Source organism: Triticum dicoccoides, chromosome 2A (genome assembly GCF_002162155.2).
Source record: "Triticum dicoccoides isolate Atlit2015 ecotype Zavitan chromosome 2A, WEW_v2.0, whole genome shotgun sequence".
NCBI lineage: Eukaryota > Viridiplantae > Streptophyta > Magnoliopsida > Poales > Poaceae > Triticum > Triticum dicoccoides.
The window spans coordinates 445,152,252-445,178,722 of NC_041382.1; positions in this window are offsets into that span (position 1 = coordinate 445,152,252).

The window sequence follows — 26,471 nt, forward strand, 5'->3', positions numbered from 1 at the left end:
TGGGGTGCGCACGAAGATCTCTCCCCCCCTAGCTCACGCTCTCACCACAATCTCAAAGCTCAGCTCGTCGAACTTGCAGAACAAAGGACACAGGGTTTATACTGGTTCAAGCCATCGATGTGGTGTAATACCCTACTCCAGTGTGGTGTGGTGGATTGCCTCTTGGGCTGAGGATGAACGAGTACAAGGGAAGAACAGCCTCCTGAGGAGAGGCGTCCTTGAGCTCGGAGAGCTTGTGTGGTTGAGGATGATCTGAATGGTCCAAGACCCGTCCCCAGATGAGTTCTCCCCTTCCTATTGTGGTGGCTAATCCTATTTATTGTGGCCCTGGTCCTCTTCCCAAATGTAGGTGGGAAGAGATTCAACCACGGCCAAATTTAAAGGAAGACAACTAGTACAAATTATCCTAACAAAAGGTGGTCTTCGCCTGTCAAAAGCTCTGGCAGTGACGCCGTCCTGGGCTCCATGGTGACCTCTGTCCTGCCGTCCTGCTGGTCTTGGTCTTGTTGCACCGATATGGAAACCTTTGCCTGATGCCTCAGGACTCCTCGCATGTGCTTGCCTCTTTAGCACCAAAGAGGAAACGAGTACACTGCACGCGCTAGCGCCCGCCTGGCCTTGGTCGTCATGGCTTGCGTCACAGGGACCTCTCAAGGTGCCCCTTGCCATGATCTCTCCGCCTCTTGCGAGCCAGCCTGGTGAGGCCGCCCCCGAGGAGGTCTTGTGTCGTCCGCCTCGCGAGGCATGGGTCTTGAGTGTTCGCTGATGAAGATGGGCTGTACAGGGCCGCTGGTGGAGCCACGCCGTGGACCGCAGGCAGGAAAGTCTAGGGACCCCTGTTCCCAGGATGCCGACAGTAGCCCCCGGGCCCAAGGCGTGCTCAGACTTGGCTTCGAGGCGAAGCCAAGGGGCAAGTGCGGAGGGCCACGGGAACCAACAGCCTGCGACCTCGGTTGACGCGTGGCGATTGATGGGACGTGGGCGTCTCCGCTTCCCCACGCTGCCTCGGCAACTGCCCAACTGACAAAAGGCTGGCGCGGGCTGCATTTGCCTTTATTGCTTTCCATCGCCTTGCTCCAGATCCCCTTTCTCGCTCCTTGCTTCCAGAGACTCCAGATCCGCCCGGATCCTCCTTCAAGTCTGCCGCCAATGGAGCCCAAGAAAGCTCGGGCCGCTCCCTTGTCGTCTTGGTACGAGCCGGCGCTCGATGCGCCGAGCGTTTCGGAGAAGAACCTTGCCGCCGTGCTCCTGATGACGGCGGAGGGTGACGAGAAGAGGAAGACTGTGCTCCGGGCTAGCTCCGCTGAGCTGGAGGCCTCACGCAGCACCTTCTACCCCTTCTTTATGAGCAGCATCAGCGCCGGGCTGGTTCCCCCCTTCTCCGAGTTCTTCTACTCCGTCCTTAGCCATTACAAGATCCACGCTCTCCATCTTCATCCCAACTCCATCCTCCTCCTGTCGATCTTTGCCTTCTACTGCGAGGCGTATGTTGGAGTGATGCCGTCCGTGGCGCTGCTGCGCCACTTCTTCTTCCTCCGGATCAAGGAGGGCCACTGCTGTGGGTGCGTTGGCTTCGTCGTGGCCAACAAGACCAACGCCATCTCGAAGGCCAGGAAGAAGGCCGAGGGCTTCAGGAACAAGTGGGTCTTGATGGACGCCAAGTGCTCCCACCCCCGGCTGGTGCTTCCGACAGAGATGCCTGTGTCCCAAGAGGGGTGGCTTTGCACGAAGCTCACCGACTCCCGGGTGGCGCAGGTGTTGGAGAGGATGACCGCCGACCTGAGGCCTGGTGACTCAAGGGCGGCGAAGCTGACGGGGGCCATGATCGTCAAAGAATTCATGAAACAGCGCGTAGCTCCCCTTCAGGCGCGCCCGCGCCCCTTGTGGAAGCTTGTAGACGAAGGGGACGACCTCCGCCTATGCCTGGAGGCCCTTTCTGACGAGGATCTGCGCTTGGACCTCTGCTCCTTGGTTGGGGACGACCAAGGGTGCCCGCCGGACTCCTTCGTTCCCTTTCCGCTGCACAGATGGGGCGGAGGCTGCCGCCGCCATGCCCGTCTTCGATGGGCTTGGGCTTGTGCCTCCTGCACCCTCGAATGTCCCGGTGATGACGACCCCGGTGGACGTGTCTTCCAATGAGTCTCGGGAGGAGGAAGAGGAGGAAGAAGAGGAGGATGAGCGCAACTCGGAGGCGACCGACGAAGGGGCGGGGGAGACCTCCCCTTTACGCAAGGCCGACATCCTCCGTGCCCTGCCTGATGACGATGATGAGGCTGATGTCCTCCAGGGAAGGGGGGAGCTGCGCGCGGCAGGGGGCTCCACGAGGTCCAAGGTTAGTCCCTGGAGGAGGTCACCGGTCGAGGTTCCAACAAGGGGAAGGTCGGCGCTGATCTCCCGAGACGACGCCCCCATTCTGACGCTGCCTAGAGCTGCTTCCGGCCTATCTGCTACCCCCTCTTCAGCGCCTGGAGCCCGCACGCCCGCGCGCCAGGCTGCGAGGCTCTTAGGTTTCAAGCTTAGGAAGCGGAGAGACTACGCTGCGGTGGACCAGTAAGTATTCTCGTCCTGCCTTGTTCTTGCTTCAGCTGTTGATTCTTGGTGCTTCTTTGTTGCACAATTAGGCCGACGCCCGCGACAAAGAAGAGGAAGGAGGAAGCGGTGGTACTGCTCGGGACCAAATCGACCGCTGCGGCTGCACCCCCTCCGCGGGGAAGGGCAATGACTGTGCCCGTGCTTCTCCGGCCCGATCGTCCTCGCGGGTCTTGGGGGAGCGTCCTCAGGAGAAAGAAGCCCCCGTAGCCCGCTGGCTCCGGAGGTGCCAACATCCGGCTCGGCTGCTGGGGTCCCCCAAGTTCAGGAGCTCCTAGCCTCTAAGGCAATGGCGATGACGCGGTCTCCTCCTCCTTCCGCCGCACTTCTGCTACCTATTGAGCACTGCGTTGGTTTTCCCTTGAAGAGGAAAGGGTGATGCAGCAAAGTAGCATAAGTATTTCCCTCAGTTCTTGAGAACCAAGGTATCAATCCAGTAGGAGGCGGCGCACGAGTCCCCCGCACCTACACAAACAAATAAATCCTCGCAACCAACGCGATAAGGGGTTGTCAATCCCTACATGGTCACTTACGAGAGTGAGATCTGATAGATATGATAGGATAATATTTTTGGTATTTTTATGATAAAGACAAATAAAAGATGCAAAGTAAAATAAATGGCAAAGGAAATAACAAAGTATTGGAAGATTAATATGATGGAAGATAGACCCGGGGCCATAGGTTTCACTAGGGGCTTCTCTCAAGAGCATAAGTATTTACGGTGGGTGAACAAATTACTGTTGAGCAATTGACAAAATTGAGAATAGTTATGAGAATATCTAGGTATGATCATGTATATAGGCATCACGTCCGACACAAGTAGACCGACTCCTGCCTGCATCTACTACTATTACTCCACACATCGACCGCTATCCAGCATGCATAGAGTATTAAGTTCAAGAGAACAGAGTAACGCTTTAAGCAAGATGACATGATGTAGAGGGATAAACTCATGCAATATGATATAAACCCCATCTTGTTATCCTCGATGGCAACAATACAATACGTGCCTTGCTGCCCGTACTGTCACTTGTAAAGGACACCGCAAGATTGAACCCAAAGCTAAGCACTTCTCCTATTGCAAGAAAGATCAATCTAGTAGGCCAAACCAAACTGATAATTCGAAGAGACTTGCAAAGATAACCAATCATACATAAAAGAATTCAGAGAATATTCAAATATTGTTCATAGATAAACTTGATCATAAACCCACAATTCATCGGTCTCAACAAACACACCACAAAATAAGATTACATCGAATTAATCTCCACAAGAGAGGGGGAGAACTTTGTATTGAGATCCAAAAAGAGAGAAGAAGCCATCTAGCTAATAACTATGGACCCGTAGGTCTGAAGTAAACTACTCACACTTCATCGGAGGGGCTATGGTGTTGATGTAGAAGCCCTCCGTGATCGATGCCCCCTCCGGCGGAGCTCCGAAAAAGGCCCCAAGATGGGATCTCGTGGATACAAAAAGTTACAGCTGTGGAATTAGGGTTTTGGCTCCGTATCTGGTAGTTTGGGGGTACGTAGGTATATATAGGAGGAAGGAGTACGTCGGTGGAGCAACAGGGGCCCCACGAGGGTGGAGGGCGCGCCCGAGGGGGGGGGGGGGTAGGCGCGCCCCCTACCTCGTGCCTTCCTTGTTGATTGCTTGACATAGGGTCCAAGTTCTCTGGATCATGTTCGTTCCGAAAATCACGTTCCCGAAGGTTTCATTCCGTTTGGACTTTGTTTGATATTCTTTTTCTGCGAAACCCTAAAATAGGCAAAAACAGCAATTCTGGGCTGGGCCTCCGGTTAATAGGTTAGTCCCAAAAATAATATAAAAGTGTATAATAAAGCCCAATAATGTCCAAAAATAGACTATAATATAGCATGGAACAATAAAAAATTATAGATACGTTGGAGACGTATCAAGCATCCCCAAGCTTAATTCATGCTCGTCCTTGAGTAGGTAAATGATAAAAATAGATTTTTTGATGTGGAATGCTACTTGGCATAATTTCAATGTAATTCTTCTGAATTGTGGTATGAATATTCAGATTCGAAAGATTCAAGACAAAAATTCAATATTGACATAAAAATAATAATACTTCAAGCATACTAACTAAGCAATTATGTCTTTTCAAAATAACATGGCCAAAGAAAGTTATCCCTACAAAATCATATAGTCTGGCTATGCTCTATCTTCACCACACAAAGTATTTAAATCATGCACAACCCCGATGACAAGCCAAGCAATTGTTTCATACTTTTGGTGTTCTCAAACTTTTTCAATCTTCACGCAATACATGAGCGTGAGCCATGGACATAGCACTTTAGGTGGAATAGAATGGTGGTTGTGGAGGAGACAAAAAAGGGGAAAGATAGTCTCACATCAACTAGGCGTATCAACAGGCTATGGAGATGCCCATCAATAGATATCAATGTGAGTGAGTAGGGATTGCCATGCAACGGATGCACTAGAGCTATAAGTATATGAAAGTTCAACAAAAGGAACTAAGTGGGTGTGCATCCAACTCGCTTTCTCACAAAGACCTAGGGCATTTTGAGGAAGCCCATCATTGGAATATACAAGCCAAGTTCTATAATGAAAAATTCCCACTAGTATATGAAAGCGATAACATAGGAGACTCTCTATTATGAAGATCATGGTGCTACTTTGAAGCACAAGTGTGGTAAAAGGATAGTAGCATTGCCCCTTCTCTCTTTTTCTCTCATTTTTTTATTTGGGCCTTTTTTATGGCCTCTTTTTTTTCGTCCGGAGTCTCATCCCGACTTGTGGGGGAATCATAGTCTCCATCATCCTTTCCTCATTAGGACAATGCTCTAAAAATGATGATCATCACACTTTTATTTACTTACAACTCAACAATTACAACTCGATACTTAGAACAAAATATGACTCTATGTGAATGCCTCCAGCGGTGTATCGGGATATGCAATGAATCAAGAGTGACATGTATGAAAGAATTATGAATGTGGCTTCGCCACAAATACAATGTCAACTACATGATCATGCAAATCAATACGACAATGATGGAGCGTGTCATAGTAAATGGAACGGTGGAAAGTTGCATGGCAATATATCTCGGAATGACTATGGAAATGCCATGATAGGTAGGTATGGTGGCTGTTTTGAGGAAGGTATATGGTGGGTGTATGATACCGGCGAAAGGTGCGCGGTATTAGAGAGGCTAGCAATGGTGGAAGGAAGAAAAGTGTGTATGATCCATGGACTTAACCTTAGTCATAAAGAACTCATATACTTATTGCAAAAATCTACAAGTTATCAAAGAAAATTATTACGCACATGCGCCTAGGGGGATAGATTGGTAGGAAAAGACCATCGCTCGTCCCCGACCGCCACTCATAAGGAAGACAATCAATAAATAAATTATGCTCCGACTTCATCACATAACGGTTCACCATACGTGCATGCTACGGAAATCACAAACTTTAACACAAGTATTTATCAGATTCACAACTACTCGACTAGCATAACTCTAATATTACCATCTCCATATCTCAAAACAATTATCAAGTATCAAACTTCTCATAGTATTCAACACACTCATAAGAATTTTTTTATTAATCTTGAATGCCTAACATAATAAAGAAAATTATCATGCTGTTTTGCAAGACTCTCAAAATAATCTAAGTGAATCATGATAGAACAATAGTTTCTATAAAACAAATCCACTGGCGTGCTCTAAAAGATATAAATGAAGCACTAGAGCAAAAACTATATAATTCAAAAGATATAAGTGAAGCACATAGAGTATTCTAACAATTTCCGAATCATGTGTGTCTCTCTCAAAAGGTGTGTACAGCAAGGATGATTGTGGAAAACTAACAAATAAAGACTTAAATAATACAAGACGCTCCAAGCAAAACACATATCATGTGGTAATAAAAATATAGCTCCAAGTAAAGTTACTGATGGAAGTAGACGAAAGAGGGGATGCCTTCCGGGGCATCCCCAAGCTTTGGATTTTAGGTGTCCTTAGATTATCTTGGGGTGCCATGGGCATCCCCAAGCTTAGACTCTTTCCACTCCTTGTTCCATAATCCATCAAATCTTTTACCCAAAATTTGAAAACTTCACAACACAAAACTTAAAGTAGAAAATCCCGTGAGCTCCGTTAGCGAAAGAAAACAAAACACCACTTCAAGGTACTGTAATGAACTCATTATTTATTTATATTGGTGTTAAACCTACTGTATTCCAACTTCTCTATGGTTTATAAACTATTTTACTAGCCATAGATTCATCAAAATAAGCAAACAACACACGCAAAACAGAATCTGTCAAAAACAGAACAGTCTGTAGTAATCTATAGCTAACGCAAGATCTGGAACCCCAAAAATTATAAAATAAATTTCTGGACATGAGGAATTTATCTATTAATCATCTGCAAAAATAATTAACTAAATATCACTTTCCAAATAAAAATGGCAGCAATTCTCGTGAGCGCTAAAGTTTCTATTTTTACAGCAAGATTAAAAAGACTTTCCCCAAGTCTTCCCAATGGTTCTAATTGGCACAAAAACTAATTAAACACAAAAAACACAACCAAAAAAGAGGCTAGATAAATTATTTATTACTAAACAGGAGCAAAAAGCAAGGAAAATAAGATAAAATTGGGTTGCCTCCCAACAAGCGCTATCATTTAACGCCCCTAGCTAGGCATAAAAGTAAGGATAGATCTAGGTATCTTTAGTTGGAAATTCTTTAATGAGACATCTATCATCTTTCGGAGTTTCTTTCCTTTTATCAATAATCAAACTTTTAGGCACAAGATCTGAAAAATCATTAGTAGCAAATGGTTCCTTAATGATAGCAAAAAGATTAGGATGAATACTTATAGATTTGAGATCCGCAGTTTCTTTGCTAGAGGATTCACCCTTATTTTTAGGAACATACATAAGCTTGGCAACTTTAGTTGGAGGACTTGGAGTATTTTTTACGGAAGAAAAAGCGGTTCCCAAGTTGGTAATGATACCCTCAAGTTTATCGATTCTAGTGGAATCATGATTTATTCTTTCATTAACTATAGGTTCCTTCTCTTTAATATTTTTCAAAGTTACTCATACTTTAGATCCATATTGGGTAATTTGGTTGTGGATCTTTTTATCGAAATTTTCAATTAAATCAACGGTAGCAACTTTATTTTCAATAATTTCAAGTTTTTGCATTACATGCTCCAAAGTTAACATAGTTCCATTAACCAAAAGAGGGGGTGAGCCAAACAAATCTATCATAACATTATAGGAATCGAAAGTGTGGCTACCCAAGAAATTCCCTCCGACAATGGTATCAAGGACATATCTGTGCCAAGGAATAGCACCTACATAAAAATTGCGGAGAAGAATAGAAGTAGATTGCTTCCTGGTAGATCTAATTTGAGCATTGCAAATTCTAAACCAAGCGTCTTTTAGGTTTTCTCCTTCCCTTTGCTTAAAATTAAGAACTTCATTTTCGGGAGACAACGGAGAAGATAGGGGACTAGCCATAATGACAAGCAAGCAATCCAATACACAAGCGAACAAGAAACGGGCAAAAAGAGGCAAATAGAGAAAGAGAGGGAGGACGGAGAGAGAGAGAGAGAGGGCGAATAAAACGACAAGGGTGAAGTGGGGGAGAGGAAAACGAGAGGCAAATGGCAAATAATGTAATGCGGGAGATAAGGGTTTGTGATGGGTACTTGGTATGTCTTGACTTGCAACGGCGCCACAAGTGACTCGTTGTCGTGAGTCAAATATTGACTTGTCTTGCGCGAACCTCCCTGACAACGGCGCCAGAAATCCTTCTTGCTACCTCTTGAGCACCGCGTTGGTTTTCCCTTGAAGAGGAAAGGGTGATGCAGCAAAGTAGCATAAGTATTTCCCTCAGTTTTTGAGAACGAAGGTATCAATCCAGTAGGAGGCCGCGCACGAGTCCCTCACACCTACACAAACAAATAAATCCTCGCAACAAATGCGATAAGGGGTTGTCAATCCCTACACGGTCACTTACGAGAGTGAGATCTGATAGATATGATGGGATAATATTTTTGGTATTTTTATGATACAGACAAATAAAAGATGCAAAGTAAAATAAATGGCAGAGGAAATAACTAAGTATTGGAAGATTAATATGATGGAAGATAGACCCAGGGGCCATATGTTTCACTAGTGGCTTCTCTCAAGAGCATAAGTATTTACGGTGGGTGAACAAATTACTGTTGAGCAATTGACAGAATTGAGCATAGTTATGAGAATATCTAGGTATGATCATGTATATAGGCATCACGTCCGAGACAAGTAGACCGACTCCTTCCTGCATCTACTACTATTACTCCACACATCGACCGCTATCCAGCATGCATAGAGTATTAAGTTCAAGAGAACAGAGTAACGCTTTAAGCAAGATGACATGATGTAGAGGGATAAACTCATGCAATATGATATAAACCCCATCTTGTTATCCTCGATGGCAACAATACAATACATGCCTTGCCGCCCCTACTGTCACTTGGAAAGGACACCGCAAGATTGAACCCAAAGCTAAGCACTTCTCCTATTGCAAGAAAGATCAATCTAGTAGGCCAAACCAAACTGATAATTCGAAGAGACTTGCAAAGATAACCAATCATACATAAAAGAATTTAGAGAATATTCAAATATTGTTCATAGATAAACTTGATCATAAACCCACAATTCATCGGTCTCAACAAACACACCGCAAAAGAAGATTACATCTAATAGATCTCCACAAGAGAGGGGGGGGGACTTTGTATTGAGATCCAAAAAGAGAGAAGAAGCCATCTAGCTAATAACTATGGACCTGTAGGTCTGAAGTAAACTACTCACACTTCATCGGAGGGCTTATGGTGTTGATGTAGAAGCCCTCCGTGATCGATGCCCCCTCCGGCGGAGCTCCAGAAAAGGCCCCAAGATGGGATCTCGTGGATACAGAACGTTACGGCTGTGGAATTAAGGTTTTGGCTCCGTATCTGGTAGTTTGGGGGTACGTAGGTATATATAGGAGGAAGGAGTATGTCGGTGGAGCAACAGGGGCCCCACGAGGGTGGAGGGCGCGCCTGGGGTGGGGGGTAGGCGCGCCCCCTACCTCGTGCCTTCCTCGTTGATTGCTTGACGTAGGGTCCAAGTCCTCTGGATCATGTTCGTTCCGAAAATCACGTTCTCGAAGGTTTCATTCCGTTTGGACTCCGTTTGATATTCTTTTTCCGCGAAACCCTAAAATAGGCAAAAAAACAGCAATTCCGGGTTGGGCCTCCGGTTAATAGGTTAGTCCCAAAAATAATATAAAAGTGTATAATAAAGCCCAATAATGTCCAAAACAGAATATAATATAGCATGGAACAATAAAAAATTATAGATACGTTGGAGACGTATCAACTGCTGACCCCGGATCCTTCCGCCTCTCCTGACGTCCTGGAGCGTGCTCTCTCTGCGCTGACCCTGCTGTGAGAGGATCTTCATGGCACCGACCGTCACCTGGTGGCCGGGCGCCTGGAGCTGATCTCTAGCTGGCTTCACTCCGATGTGTCCGTCCGGGCGGTGTTGAGCCAGGCTGCGGCGGCCTCCGAGAAGGACAAGCATGCCATCGCCCAAGCCGCGGCTGCTCGTGAGGTGGCGCTGAAGGATGTCGGGGCCGCCCAGGATCGCTGTCGGTCACTGGAGGCCGACCTGGAGACCGTGCGCAACGAGCGTGCGACCGAAGCTCGCGACTGCAAGGCGGAGGAGGAGAAGATGAATGCCCGAGAGGATGCCGTCAGGGGTCGCGACGCCGAGTTGGAGCAACTGGCGAAGGCGCAGGCCGTGGAGCATAGCCGGCTGGGGAAGCTAAAGCAGAAGATGAAGGCGGCGAAGGCCGAGCTGGAAGTCAAGGTGAAGGTCCTGGCTGAGGACCGCGTGGCCTTCAAGTCCCTTCAGGAAAGGTCCCGCGTGGCGCTGCGGGCACTTTACAAGAAGGGCTTGGAGGAACCACTGGCGACAGCCAACGAGGGCCCCACCCAGCTGCTTCCTCATCTGGTCTCGGCGCTTGAGGATGTCGTGGACGGGATCGACCCCTTGGTGGAGGGGGAAGCCCGCACGCTTTCCTCGGCCGCGCTGACGCGCGTCTTCAGCCATCTCCATCTTCGTGATCCTGACGCCAACCTTGACAAGCTGCTGGAGCCTGTGGATGACGAGCGCTGCGCAGCTGCTGCCGAAGCCGTGAAGGGGTAGGTGGAGGCTTTGCTGAAGAAGTTCCTCGCCTTCGACCCTGCGCCCTCAACTGGTGGTGCTGCTGAACCTACAACTCCAGCGGGCGGCTCAGGTGAGGGCAACATCACCGTAGAAGGGGCGCCTCTTGCAAGCGACGGTGGCGTCCAGGGATGATGAGATGACTTGCTGGCGACTCCTTTCCCTGCTTTGCTTCTACAACATGTACCATGCCTCGTGGAGGCGTTAAAGTTGTGTTTGGTGTTTAAAGAACAATATGTTTTGTAATATTCATTTGAGTTCCGCGATTTCCTTCCTGTTTGCTTCATGATCTACATCGGCAAGGCCCGACCCCGCGCATACCTCAGCCGCTGTTGGGTCGTCCGGATCACCAGGACAAGACCAAGGAGTGAGGGGCTAGGTGGCCAGTTAGGCTCCTGAGTCGCCATGCTCAGGAGTCCCCCTTGACGCGCAAACAGCTTACAAAAATGAGATGCAGGAGTAGGCCTAGTGTTCTACGTCGGCAGGGCCTGACCCCACGCATACCTCAGCCACCGTTGGGTCGTCCGGATCACTAGGACGAGACCAAGGGGTGAGGGGCTACGTGGCCAGTTAGGCTCCCGAGTCGCGATGCTCATGAGTCCCCCTTGATGTCCAAACGACCTTCATACCTTGGCTCCGCTTGGGAGGACGCGCGACGACCAGGTCTGAGAGACCTAGCAGGGCGGCGTATGCTTGGGCGTGGCCCAAGTGCAGCCCCTGTTCCCATCCCCCTCGCGCGGCTCTCTTGAGGGGAAAGCGTTGTGGTGAGGCCGGACACTGAGCTGGGTGGCTCCCTGAGGTTGGTACGGCCATGGGGCCGCCCTCAGTTGTTTATCACCAGCGCGGAGCATAGCGCTTCAACACTTGCACGGGCATAGCCGCTCCTCGACCGTGTCAACTGCCAGCACGGAGCATGGTGCTCCCACTGGTGCGTGTGTGAGGGCTCCCTCTGAGTGGAGCCTCCGGGGCATGTACAGCCCCGCCCCGACACGTGGCTTGCACGACAGGGCTGAACGAGGTGTGTTTGGGCACTCGTGAGCCCGCGCGGGACTCACGAGGCCCTACCTCAAGGCGGGTTGCACCTAGTCTTGATTCCTGGTGGCCGTGATAGTCCTGCGAGATGGTTAGGCAACCTGCGCCGGGCGATTCTTCTGAGGCGATCACATGAGAAGGCCAGACACCAATGACCCCAGGAGGTGACGTGAGTGGGGCTGGCCCGCCAGACAAAGCTTGCTACCTCTTGATCATGTGTTGGTTTTCCCTTGAAGAGGAAAGGGTGATGCAGCAAAGTAGCGTAAGTATTTCCATCAGTTTTGAGAACCAAGGTATGAAAGTGCAACTATCCCTGGGTGGTTTTGGTAATTCCTAACAACATATAGCTCATTGAGCTAACATTATTCCAAGATTAATATTTCAGGAAAAGCTCAATGAATGGCATGGCATGGATGAGGAAAGTGGATCCCTCAAAATTCTAAGGACAAAAAGTTTGGCTCAAGCTTGAAGCTCAAGACTCTACATTTTATATTTTAGTGATACAAGATCACATTGAGTCTATAGGAAAAGCCAATACTATCAAGGAGGGATGAGGTGTTGCTTAATGGCTTGCTTGCTCAAAATGGTTAGTGATATGCTCCAAAATCCTCAACTACCTTCCCACATCCACATATGACCTAAACCAAAAGTCAAACTCGGCCCCACCGATTCTTTCTATCCAGCGCCACCGAGTTTCAAATGTCATAGCCATTGCCACAAACCCTAGGCAAATCGGTCTCACCGATAGGGATCTCGGTCTCACCGAGATGGGATTGTAATCTCTCCGTTTCCCTTCGTAATGTTTTGGTCTTACCGAGATGAGCGATTGGTCCCACCGAGATTGCAATGTAAACTCTCTGTTTCCCATTTGTAACATTTCGGTCTCACCAAGATGAGCGAATCGGTCCCACCGAGTTTACCTGACCAACTCTCTGGTTAGCTTATTACCAAAATCGGTCCCACCGAGTTTGTGTAATCGGTCACACCGAGATTACGTTATGCCCTAACCCTAACCATATCAGTCCTACCGAGTTGCATCTCAGCCCCATCGAAAATCCTAACGGTCACTAGGTTTGCTGAATCGGTCCGATCGAGTTTAACCATTCGGTCCCACCGAGTTTGGCAAATTGTGTGTAACGGTTAGATTTTGTGTGGAGGCTATATATACCCCTCCACCCACTCTTCATTCGTGGAGAGATCCATCAGAACATACCTACACTTCCAATACACATTTTCTGAGAGAGAACCACCTACACTTGTGTTGAGGTCAAGATATTCCATTCCAACCATATGAATCTTGATCTCTAGCCTTCCCCAAATTGCTTTCCACTCAAATCTTCTTTCCACCAAATCCAAATCCCGTGAGAGAGAGTTGAGTGTTGGGGAGACTATCATTTGAAGCACAAGAGCAAGGAGTTGATCATCAACACACCATTTGTTACTTCTTGGAGAGTGGTGTCTCCTAGATTGGCTAGGGTTAACTTGGGAGCCTCCGACAAGATTGTGGAGTTGAACCAAGGAGTTTGTAAGGGCAAGGAGATCGCCTACTTCATGAAGATCTACCGCTAGTGAGGCAAGTCCTTCGTGGGCGACGGCCATGATGGAATAGACAAGGTTGCTTCTTCGTGGACCCTTCATGGGTGGAGCCCTCCATGGACTCGCGCAACCGTTACCCTCCGTGGGTTGAAGTCTCCATCAACGTGGATGTACGATAGGACCACCTATCGGAACCACGACAAAAACATCCATGTCTCCAATTGCGTTTGAATCCTCCAAACCCTTCCCTTTACATTCTTGCAAGTTGCATGCTTTACTTTCTGCTGCTCATATACTCTTTTGCATGCTTGCTTAATTGTGTGGAGATTGCTTGACTTGTGCTAAGATAGCTAAAATCTGCCAAGAACTAAAATTGGGAAAAGGCTAGATTTTTATTTGGTCAAGTAGTCTAATCACCCCCTCTAGACATACTTTAGATCCTACAAGTGGTATCAGATCTTTGGTCTCCATTTGCTTTGATTTCCATAGCTTTTGGTGGTCATAGCCTTGGTTTCACAACCTAGGAGAGTATGGCGTCTAGCGAGGGAAATTATCACCGTAGAGGTCCTTACTTTGATGGCACTAATTTTGCTAGTTGGAAGCATAAGATCAAAATGCATATTCTTGGACATAACCCCGTCGTTTGGGTTATTGTGTGTATTGGCTTGCAAGGTCAATTCTTTGATGGGAAAGAACCGAATCGTGAAGCTACCGCAGCAGAGTTGAAGATGCTGCAATACAACGCTCAAGCTTGTGATATCCTGTTCAACGGATTGTGCCCCAAAGAATTCAACAAAATCAGCCGTCTTGAGAATGCAAAGGAAATTTGGGATACTTTGATTGATATGCATGAAGGTACCGACTCTGTCAAGGAATCCAAATTGGATGTGCTTCAAAGTCAACTTGACAAGTTCAAAATGAAGGATGGTGAAGGTGTCGCTGAAATGTACTCTAGGCTGGCTCTTATCACAAATGAGATTTCCGGCTTAGGGAGTGAAGAGATGACCGATAGATTCATCATCAAGAAGATCCTAAGAGCCTTGGATGGAAAATATGATACCGTGTGCACATTGATCCAAATGATGCCCAATTACAAAGATCTCAAGCCAACGGAAGTCATCGGAAGAATTGTTGCTCATGAGATGTCACTCAAGGATAAAGAGGAACTTCACAACAAATCAAGTGGTGCTTACAAAGCCTCATGTGAAGCCCCCACATCATCGAGTGAGAAACAAACCTTTAATGAAGAATTGAGCTTAATGGTGAAGAACTTCAACAAGTTCTACAAGAGTAGAAGCAAAGAGAGAAGCTCCAAGTCAAGTTCCTACAATGACAAAAGATCTTCTAGTCGAGAGCGAAATTGCTACAATTGTGGAAGGCCCGGACACTATTCCAATGAGTGTACGGCCCCCTACAAGAGAAGAGAAGATTCTCCCAAGAGAAGAAGTAGAAGAGAAGAATCACCATCTAGAGAAAGAAGGAGTAGAGATGATCGTTATGAACGAAGACCCTCACGGAGAAGCAAGGATTCAGAAAGAAAGGACAAGTCATCAAGGAGCTACACAAACGAAGATATCAAGCTCATGTTGGTGAATGGGTATCCGGCTCCGACTCCGACGACCACTCCGAGAGAAGCTATCACTCCAACTCCGAATATACTCAAGATGAAGGTGTTGCCGGTCTAGCACTTGTGACAACCAACTCGTACGACATATTTGACTCACCAAATGAAGGAGTTGGAACATGCTTCATGGCTAAAGGTCCAAAGGTATCACACCCCGAGTATGTTGATTTCAATAGTGATGAAGATGACTTGTTAGGTGATGATGATTTACTTCTTGACAAATCTAGTGATGAATACTATGATGAAACGTCAATTAATCATGCTAATCAAGATAAAACGAATGACAATGATAAGGAGAAGATTGAGTCTCTAACTAAAGAACTAAACACTCTTAAGTTAGCTCATGAAACTATCTTAGGAGATCATCAAGAACTTTTAAGGACTCATGAGAAATTACGCTTTGAAAAGCTCAACCTTGAGCAAGAGCATGAGTTCTTAAAAGCAATCAATGATGATCTTCGCAAGAAAAATTCTTCTTACATTGCCAAGCGTTTACTCTTATCCACTTACATGCCTCAAGTCAAGTCTAGTAACAAGAACAAGAAGGACTCTTCCTCTAGTAGTAACAATAATCATGCTAAATCCAATATTGTTGCTTCTATTAGTTCTCTTGATTCCACTAATGATTCTCTTATCCAAGTTACACTTGAGCAAGAAAATAGCTTATTGAAGGGAATTATAGAGAAAGGTGTTTACAAGAGCCTTGCCGGAAGTAAGCAATTCGAGGAAATTGTACGCAAGCAAGGAAGGCACCGGAACAATCAAGGTGTTGGTTTTGAACGAAAGTTCAACGACAATGGAGTTGAGTGGGAAGAAGATCAATACCCCAAGACGAAGTTTGTTCCTCAACAAGAGAAGTATGATCCTACTTCTTTCAAAGGTACACAAGCTCAAGATGATCTTCCACCACAAGACCACAAGCAAAAAGGCAAGGACAAGCTTCAAGAGGAAATTGATGCATTTGAAGAAGCTCCTAAGGCCTTGGTCAAGTGGGTTCCCAATACTACTTCAAGTTCCACTTCATCAAGTAGAACTACAACACCGAGGATTCCCACCAAGATGGTGTGGATCCCGAAGAAGAAGAACTAGAGAGTTCTTGAGGGTGACTTCGCCAACATACTTCACTCTTATCATCTTGGCAAGAACAAGTGCAATCAACTTCCACAACTTGCACTAGTTCAAGGAGTCACAAACCCTCTTGTTGGTAAGACAAGGGACAAGGTAACCTAAAAGCTTTCATAGACATCATCTTGTGTGTGCATCACTCTATGTCTATGGATATCCTTGTTTGTTCCTTGTGGGACTAACCCGTGTAGGTATTGAAAGTGCAACTCACTCCAATGGATAACTCCAAATGATCTACATCAACATTGAGCATCCACATCTTCAACATCTACATGAAGTCATCATCGACAAAACCCAAGGTTAGTTCATCCCTCTTAGGGGGGATCTCACATCTAGGGGGAGATTTACTCTAAGAATTGAGCTAAAGCAACTCTAATGGTTTGAACACAACAAAGGCTTTATGTAAAATTGGTAACCCCACTTGTGCTTAAACGATGAGTATGACCTATGATCAAATGTTCTCATTTGACTCCTAAGTCAATATACTCATATATAGATGACCTAGTCATCACAAATTGTTTGATAGATGCTAGAATTGGTTGTGCATGCTTTGCCACATATTTCAATTGCCATTTTATTGTGTGAGCATGTTGATTGCATATTTCACTCATCCGAGGACATCCACTTGTTGTTTTGATTGATTGGTTTTCTTTTCTTTTGCCAAGTGGATGGACAAGAATGCCTAAGAACCCTCTCTAGCTATCTATGCTTTTCTCGTCTCAAACTCTATTCATGCTACATCACAAAATTTGATCAAGTCAGATTCGAACCACTCTATGTGAGGAGCACTCGGAGTCCCCGATTCATCATAGACTTAAACTTCCAAAACTTCTTTGTGCGTTTCGGTTTGACCGATTCATCCATTTCGGTCATACCGAGATCACTAAGTCGATCTAGGTCTTCAATCTCGGTGCAACCGATTTGAACCTTTCGGTCACACCGAGTTTCAGTAACTGCTTGCAGTTATGAATCTTGGTGCCACCGAGTTGTTCCACTCGGTCACACCGACAGGGTCGGGCTATATATACTCACGGGCAAAATTTTGGAAATTTCTCCGAAGCCCCTTCGCCCGCGCATAGCTCGCTCTGCCTCCAGGGTCTCCGGATCGTCTTCCTCGTCGCTAGCCGCCTCCTGTCACTGGTCTCCGCCGCCGTCAACGGAATTCTTCCCCGCTGTTGCTGCCGTAGCGAGTTCATCGCCGAACTAGGGTATGGACTCGATCACAGTGCTATCCCCGTCCGATTCCTAGCACATTGTGTTTATTATGATTCTTACCACAATTGAAACGCTTCTATCCAGTCAAAACACTCCGTAGATTAGAGTTGAATTGAAAATTTAGGGTTAGGTTTCCACCGAAACCATCTCGGACCCACCGAGTTGTGGAACTCGGTACCACCGATTCGGCTCAGGCCATTGCACATGTAATTTTCGGTCTGACCGAGAATTGCAAATCGGTGTGACCGAGTTCAGGACTTTGTGAAACCCTAGCAGTCTTGGTGCCACCGAACTGTGACTCGGTCTGACCGAGTTCACTAGTTTAGGTTCCAACAGCTGCTTCGGTATCACCGAGTTTACAAATCGGTTGATACGAAATGCTTTCTGTGGAAAACTAAAACTAAGTTTTGACTCATTCTTTTGCAAAAACCTCTGCATTTTGTGATGCTCATCCACTCTATCTCATCTATATCTATTCACAGGGTCTGCTGTCAGTGTTTGCAATATGTCTGATCAGAGTGATAGCCAAAACAGGTCAGATGAGCAGGTTCACCTGAGTGAGGGCACTAGTCCCTCTAGCAGTTCAGATGATGGTAGCAGAAGCACTCCCAGCAACTTGCCCAAAGCTGCCACCAAAACAAGGAAGAAGAAAACTTCAGAGTCTGAGGATGAAGACTATGTGGCAGTTGAGGATGAGGCCACTTCCAAGAAGAAAGTGGTTAAGAAGGAATATAGCACTGCTGCTGCTACCAAGCCAGGCATGAAGCAAAAGGTTCCTGCAAAGAGAATTCCAATGTCTAAGGCCAGAGCATCTACTCAAGTCCCTTTGGGATCTGAACCCAAAGAGGCTGCTGCAGAAGGGAAGAAGAGGAAGGAGAGGATCAAAAAGACCACTGCTAGAGTGCTTGGGAGATCCTCAATCATGAGAGATTCCGAAGAGGAAGAGGAAGAAGAGGTTGTTGCACCAGCACCTAAGGTCTAGAAGCTTATGGGTGATGCTATCAGGACAGGGGCTGCTTTATCAAAGCCTAAAGAAGCACCCAAAGCAGCCTCCAGGCCCAAGAGTGCACCTAAGAGGAATACTAGGAGTATACCAGCTGCTGAGAAGAACAAGGCCCCATTGCCTGAAGTTGCTGCTGATGAAGATGATGAAGGACAAGTCCTGATAAATCTCAAACCCAAGATTCCAAACCATAATGATGCTCATCCTGTGGCTGAGAACATGAAGATCGGGAGAGACTCAGGGTTGAGGCTATGGAGAGAGACAGATCCATATGCTACAAGAAGAAGAATTGTTGTTGATTACAGGTTCCACACAAAGGAACAGCAGGACTTCTATGAGATAGTGTTGTTGTACAAGAAGCCTATAGTGTGTGAAATGAGGTGGGTCGACTGGAAGCATATCAAGGAAAATGAGGAACACTATCCTGGTGTGTTTGACAGCTTCAGTGCTTGTGGAGTTGCAGACTTTGTTGGGCAGAAGCTCACAAAGTGGAATGAGGAGCTCATAATGCAATTCTACTCCACATCACACTTCTATCCAGATGCCAGGATAGTATGGATGTCTGAAGGTACAAGGTACCACTCAACTATTGAGGAATGGGCAAATCTGATCAATGCTCCTAAGGAAGAAGAAGATGACTTGGATGTCTATGCCAAGAAGAAGATGGATCACAACTCTATGGCAAACATGTACAAGGAGATTCCTGAAGATGATCTTGAGACTCACCAGTTTGGGTCAGTAAAACACTTGCTGTCAAGGCTGCCTACAATCAATTGGATCCTTAGGCACACTCTCTTGCCCAAGTCTGGTGATCACAGAATGATCAGAGGCCATGCAATTAACTTGCTACATATATTTGATGTGCCACAGAAGTTCAAGGTCATGAGCCTTACAGTTGAGACTATCAAGAGGACTGCAGCTGACCAGAAAAGAAGTTGTGGATATGCCCCACAAATCCAGGAGTTGAGAAACTCAAAGATGGGCACAGGCACATACTTGTTGGATAAGTAACACTTGCCTATCTATCCTGACTTTGAGGACAATCAAGTTGTGATGAATGAGAATGAACCATCATAAGTACAAGCTCAAGATAATAAGGAGAAAGCAAAGAAAGAGAAGGCTGCCAAGATGCCAACTCAAGAGGAGGCATCTGAGTACTTTTTGAAAAGCAAGCAAGATCAGCTTGGCTACCTGATTGCATCCACTCTGAGGATTGAGAAGGGACTGGCCACCCTGACTCAAAACCAGGAGAGCTTGGAAAGAATCGTGGAGCAAAAATTCTATGACTTGGATGTGAAGGTAACTGAGATTCAGTCTGTTGTGGAGCAACTTCAAGATGATATGCAGGAGATGAAGGGCAATACAACCACTGATGCATTTGCCAGAGTGCCTAGAGCTCAGAGATCAACTGCAGTGCCTGTTCCAGACACTAGAGTCACTTCATCTGCACTAGCTACAGCTCCAGCGCAACCAGCTCCAGCACCAACTCCTTCAGCTCCATCCACATCAACTGAAGCCTTCGTCCTTGGCGTTCTCCGGACACCACCACCTGAAGACCAAGCTTGAGAGACGTTCTAGTGCTTCTATGAACTTTTTGGTAACTTGTTGCCAAAGGGGGAGAAAAATGTATAGATCATAGGCTTCGAGAGAGAGCGTTGCTTTTTATTCTTTCTTGCTTTGGTGGTTGAACTTTGTCTGTCTTTTGATTGCTTGAGATACTATGCTATTATCTGTGAGACATCGATGATCATGTGGTTGATCATAAGCTACACTTATGCTTGTTAGATGATATTATCTTACTTATCCTTACATGATCATTCACTTTGCTTGGTGATGAGTGCATGTATTTAATTCTTATCATTTTGAGCGCTCCACCAAGATGTATGTGACATGGAATTCCTAACAACATATATTAAATACATCATTGAGCTAACATCATTCCAAGATTAATATTTCAGGAAAAGCTCAATGAATGGCATGGCATGGATGAGGAAAGTGGATCCCTCAAAATTCTAAGGACAAAAAGTTTGGCTCAAGCTTGAAGCTCAAGACTCTACATTTTATATTTTAGTGATACAAGACCACATTGAGTCTATAGGAAAAGCCAATACTATCAAGGAGGGATGAGGTGTTGCTTAATGGCTTGCTTGCTCAAAATGCTTAGTGATATGCTCCAAAATCCTCAACTACCTTCCCACATCCACATATGACCTAAACCAAAAGTCAAACTCGGCCCCACCGATTCTTTCTATCCGGCGCCACCGAGTTTCAAATGTCATAGCCATTGCCACAAACCCTAGGCAAATCGGTCTCACCGATAGGGATCTCGGTCTCACCGAGATGGGATTGTAATCTCTCCGTTTCCCTTCGTAATGTTTTGGTCTTACCGAGATGAGCGATTGGTCCCACCGAGATTGCAATGTAAACTCTCTGTTTCCCATTTGTAACATTTCGGTCTCACCAAGATGAGCGAATCGGTCCCACCGAGTTTACCTGACCAACTCTCTGGTTAGCTTATTACCAAAATCGGTCCCACCGAGTTTGTGTAATCGGTCACACCGAGATTACGTTATGCCCTAACCCTAACCATATCGGTCCTACCGAGTTGCATCTCAGCCCCATCGAAAATCCCAACGGTCACTAGGTTTGCTGAATCGGTCCGATCGAGTTTAACCATTCGGTCCCACCGAGTTTGGCAAATTGTGTGTAACGGTTAGATTTTGCGTGGAGGCTATATATACCCCTCCACCCACTCTTCATTCGTGGAGAGATCCATCAGAACATACCTACACTTCCAATACACATTTTCTGAGAGAGAACCACCTACACTTGTGTTGAGGTCAAGATATTCCATTCCAACCATATGAATCTTGATCTCTAGCCTTCCCCAAATTGCTTTCCACTCAAATCTTCTTTCCACCAAATCCAAATCCCGTGAGAGAGAGTTGAGTGTTGGGGAGACTATCATTTGAAGCACAAGAGCAAGGAGTTGATCATCAACACACCATTTGTTACTTCTTGGAGAGTGGTGTCTCCTAGATTGGCTAGGGTTAACTTGGGAGCCTCCGACAAGATTGTGGAGTTGAACCAAGGAGTTTGTAAGGGCAAGGAGATCGCCTATTTCGTGAAGATCTACCGCTAGTGAGGCAAGTCCTTCGTGGGCGACGGCCATGATGGAATAGACAAGGTTGCTTCTTCGTGGGCCCTTCGTGGGAGGAGCCCTCCGTGGACTCGCGCAACCGTTACCCTCCGTGGGTTGAAGTCTCCATCAACGTGGATGTACGATAGCACCACCTATCGGAACCACGACAAAAACATCCGTGTCTCCAATTGCATTTGAATCCTCCAAACCCTTCCCTTTACATTCTTGCAAGTTGCATGCTTGAATTTCCGCTGCTCATATACTCTTTTGCATGCTTGCTTGCATTGTGTGGAGATTGCTTGACTTGTGCTAAGATAGCTAAAATCTGCCAAGAACTAAAATTGGGAAAAGGCTAGATTTTTATTTGGTCAAGTAGTCTAATCACCCCCCTCTAGATATACTTTCGATCCTACAAGGTATCAATCCAATAGGATATTAGACACAAGTCCCACGTACCTGCACAAACATATAAGAACCTCACAACCAATGCGATAAAGGGGTTGTCAATCATTTCACGGTCACTTACGAAAGTGGGATCTGATAGAGATAATAAGATAAATATTTTTGGTATTTTTGTTGTATAGATTGGAAAATAAAGATTGCAAAACAAACAATGATAGAAATAGCAAGTAGATAGGAAGATAATATGATGGAAAATAGACCTGGGGGCCATAGGTTTCACTAGTGGCTTATCTCAAGATAGCAAATTCTATGGTGGGTGAACAAATTACTGTCGAGCAATTGATAGAAAAGTGCATAGTTATAAGAATATCTAGGCATGATCATGTATGCAAGCATCACGTCCGCGACAAGTAGACCGAAATGATTCTGCATCTACTACTATTACTCCACATATCGACCGCTATCCAGCATGCATCTAGAGTATTAAGTTCATAAGAAAAGAGTAACGCATTAGGCAGGATGACAAGATGTAGAGGGATAAACTCAAGCAATATGATATAAACCCCATCTTTTTATCCTCGATGGAAACAATACAATACGTGCCTTGCTGCCCCTGCTGTCACTGGGAAAGGACACCACAAGATTGAACCCAAAGCTAAGCACTTCTCCCATTGCAAGAAAGATCAATCTAGTAGGCCAAACCAAACTAATAATTCGAAGAGACTTGCAACGATATTTAAATCATGCATAAAAGATTTCAGAGAAGAATCAAATATTGTTCATAGATAATCTTGATCATACACCCACAATTCATCGGATCTCGAGAAACACACCGCAAAAAATTACATCGAATAGATCTCCAAGGGAATCGAGGAGAACTATGTATTGAGATCCAAAGAGAGAGAAGAAGCCATCGAGCTAATAACTATGGACCCGAAGGCCTGTGGTAAACTACTCACACATCATCGGAGAGGCTATGGTGTTGATGTAGAAGCCCTCCGTGATAGATTCTCCCTCCGACGGAGCGCCGGAAAAGGCCCCAAGATGGGATCTCACGGGTACAGAAGGGTGCGGCGGCGTAAATAGGGTTTCGTGGTGCTCCTGGATGTTTTCAAGGTATATGGATATATATAGGAGGAAGAAGTAGGCCGGTGGAGTTGCGAGGGGCCCACGAGGGTGTAACACCCTCGATGCGACTATAGCTCCCACGTGTCGAGGCATGACTTAGAGACATAATCGCATTGAAGGCATATGTCGCAAGTTAGGAAATCTTCACAACATCCCATGTAATGTAAATAATAAAGGGGAGATAACATAGTTGGCTTACACTCGCCACGTAAATCAAGTACATAAATAACATTACATCAATCAAACACTCATGGCCCGACTACAGCGCCGAAATAAAAGAGAACCCAACATGCGACACGGTCCCATTCACCCCCAACTAGGCACCACTATTGATCATCGGGAAAGGAAACATAGTATCGTTGAGAGTCTTCGTCGAACTCCCACTTGAGCTCGTACGCGTCTCCGGGAGCGGAATCATCAGGCCCTGCATCTGGTGTGATAGAAATCTGTGAGGCACAGGGACTCAGCAATCTCGCACCCTCGCGATCAAGACTATTTAAGCTTAAAGGTATGACAGGGTAAATATATGTGGAACTCCAGCAAGCGACTAGCAATTATGGTGGCTAACTTATTCGAAAAGGAGAGCGAGAAGAGGAGGCAAGGCACGAGCGAGAAACTAGAGAGCAACCTGCGCAAAACATTACTCCAACACCGTGTCCACTTCCCAGACTCCGCCGAGAAGAGGCCATCACTGTAACACACTCAGTTGATTCATTTTAATTAATTAAGGTTCAAGTTATCTACAACCGGACATTAACAAATTCCCATCTGCCCATAACCGCGGGCACGACTTTCGAAAGTTCAATCCCTGCAGGGGAGTCCCAACTTAGCCCATGACAAGCTCTCACGGTCAACGAAGGAATAGACCTCCTCCCAAGACGTTCCGATCAGACTCGGTATCTTGGTAACTCAAGACACTTCGACAGGTTAAAACAAGACCAGCAACACCGCCCGAATGTGCCGACAAATCCTGATAGGAGCTGCACATATCTCGTTCTCAGGGCACACTCAGATGAGACTAGCTACGAGTAAAACCAACCCTCAAGTTTCCCCGAGGTGGCCCCGCAGGCAGCTCAGTTCGGACCAACACTCAGAGGGAGCACTGGCCCCGGGGAGGGGGGGGGGGGTTAAAATAAGATGACCCTCGGGCTCCGGTAACCCAAGGGAAAAAGAGGCTAGGTGGCGAATGGTAAAACCAAGGTTGGGCATTGTTGGAAAAGCTTTAATCAAGGCGAACTATCAAGGGGTTCCCATTATAACCCAACCGCGTAAGGAACGCAAAATCCGGGAACATAACACCGATATGATGGAAACTAGGGCGGCAAGAGTGGAACAAAACACTAGGCGAGAGGCCGAGCCTTCCACCCTTTACCAAGTATATAGATGCATTAAGATAACAAGGCAATATAATTATATCCCAACAAGTAAATACAAGATGTTCCAACAAGGAACGGCCTCCAATCTTCACCTGCAACTAGCAACGCTATAAGAGGGGCTGAGCAAAGCGGTAACATAGCCAATCAACGGTTTGCTAGGACAAAGGTGGGTTAGGGGTTTGACATGGCAATTTGGGAGGCTTGCAAGCAAATGGTAGGCATCGTAGCAATGGCATAGCAAAAGAGCGAGCAAACTAGCATAGCAAAGATAGTAGTGATTTCGAGGGTATGATCATCTTGCCTGCATAGTTGTCAGAGTTGACTGGATCCTCAAAAGCAAACTCAACGGGCTCCTCGTTAGCGAACTCGTCTCCTGGCTCTACCCAAACAAGACAAATAAGCAATAAGGATACAATCAACCACGTGCAAGATCAAGCAACATGATGAAATGATGATATGCTATGCGGGATGCGATGCGGGATGCAAAATGCAAGATATGACATGAAATGCATGAACCTGGCCTCAACTTGGAATTCCAAGGGTGCCACTGGAAAGATGAGGTGAAATGGCTTGAAAACGATATAAAGAACGCCAGAATCGGAGTTACGGTTTGGAAACGGCAAGCGATTCAAATATGACACCGGTCTGCGATTTACAGCAAGTAGGCATCTAAATGCAATGAAATGAACAGGCTACAACAACCAAACATGACAACAAAATACATGGCAGGGATGCATACAAGATGCTTAACAAAAGTCTAGCACTGAGCTACGGCCAATTCATCCATTAGGAGGTTCAAACAAGCATGGCAAAAACGCAAATGGTAAAACAGATCTCAGACTTAGTGAAATTAACACTTGTCTGGAATTTCAGATCATATAGCCCTCTTCGGAGCAACAAAATAACATGCTACAGGACCTGAACATGACAAATAAATACATGGCATGGAGGTACTGAACAAGCTTAACAAAAGTCCCTTAGTGACCTTGAGCCAAAAGGGATCACAAAATACAATTGCAAGCACGCGAACATAGCAAAAAGAAAATCAGTTTTCAGACTTAGTGAAAACTGGGACATGCTGAAATATAACTCACGAAGGCATGTTTACGAGCTCGATGCACTCACTACGGTGCAAGTCATGGCAAGGCAAGCATACACCCATAAAGAAGGCGCAAAATACAAGATAGACATGGCAAGAACAATGGCATAGCATGCACGGATCAACTACAATAACATCGGCAAAATCGCAAACAAGTTGACGATCTGCCCAGATTCACAACAAAGCAAAAGTAGAGCTCGATTGACTCAAGCTAGGGTGCTCCATAATTGCAAACAAAGACATGGATGGATAGAGCACTACATGGTTAACAAAACTCCCTTATTGATCATCCTCAAAAGAGGCACGGATCACTAGGAAACAACAAGAACATATGGCATCATGAGATAAACAATCCCAGGACTAAGTGAAATTACTAAGTCCCTGAAAACAGAATTAGCAAGTGCACCACTTTGCAAGCTTGCACAAGTCACCACACAGATCCTAAAAATACATGGGTTGCACCTCTGGATAGATGACAAAACCCTTAACAAAACATATAAAGAACTCACGGGCATAGCATGCACACATTAATCATGGCAAAAATGACAAAAGTGCTAAATGGAGTAACCGATCTGACAATTAACTCAAGTAGCCCTCTTCTAACAGAATTTCGGGCATCAAGATGAGCTTAAATGAAAATGATTCAATGGAATGAAATGATGTACTCTCTGAGCTGAACATTTTGATATGCTATATTCCCAAATCGGAGTTACGGATGCAAAGTTACGGAGTCTCGAACAGGAGCACGTGGACTAAAAATTCTAAGGACTTGGTGAAAAAAAACTACCCAGATCTGGATCTAGGGTTTCGGATCGCTGTAGCAACCGGGTCGGGGCGTGCCTCCCGAGGCGACTCCGGCGAAGACGAGGACGGCAGCCGGCGGGGGTGACGTCCGGTGGCCGGAGCCGGGGCCGGCGGCGGGCCGGGCGACGCCGGCGAGCTCCG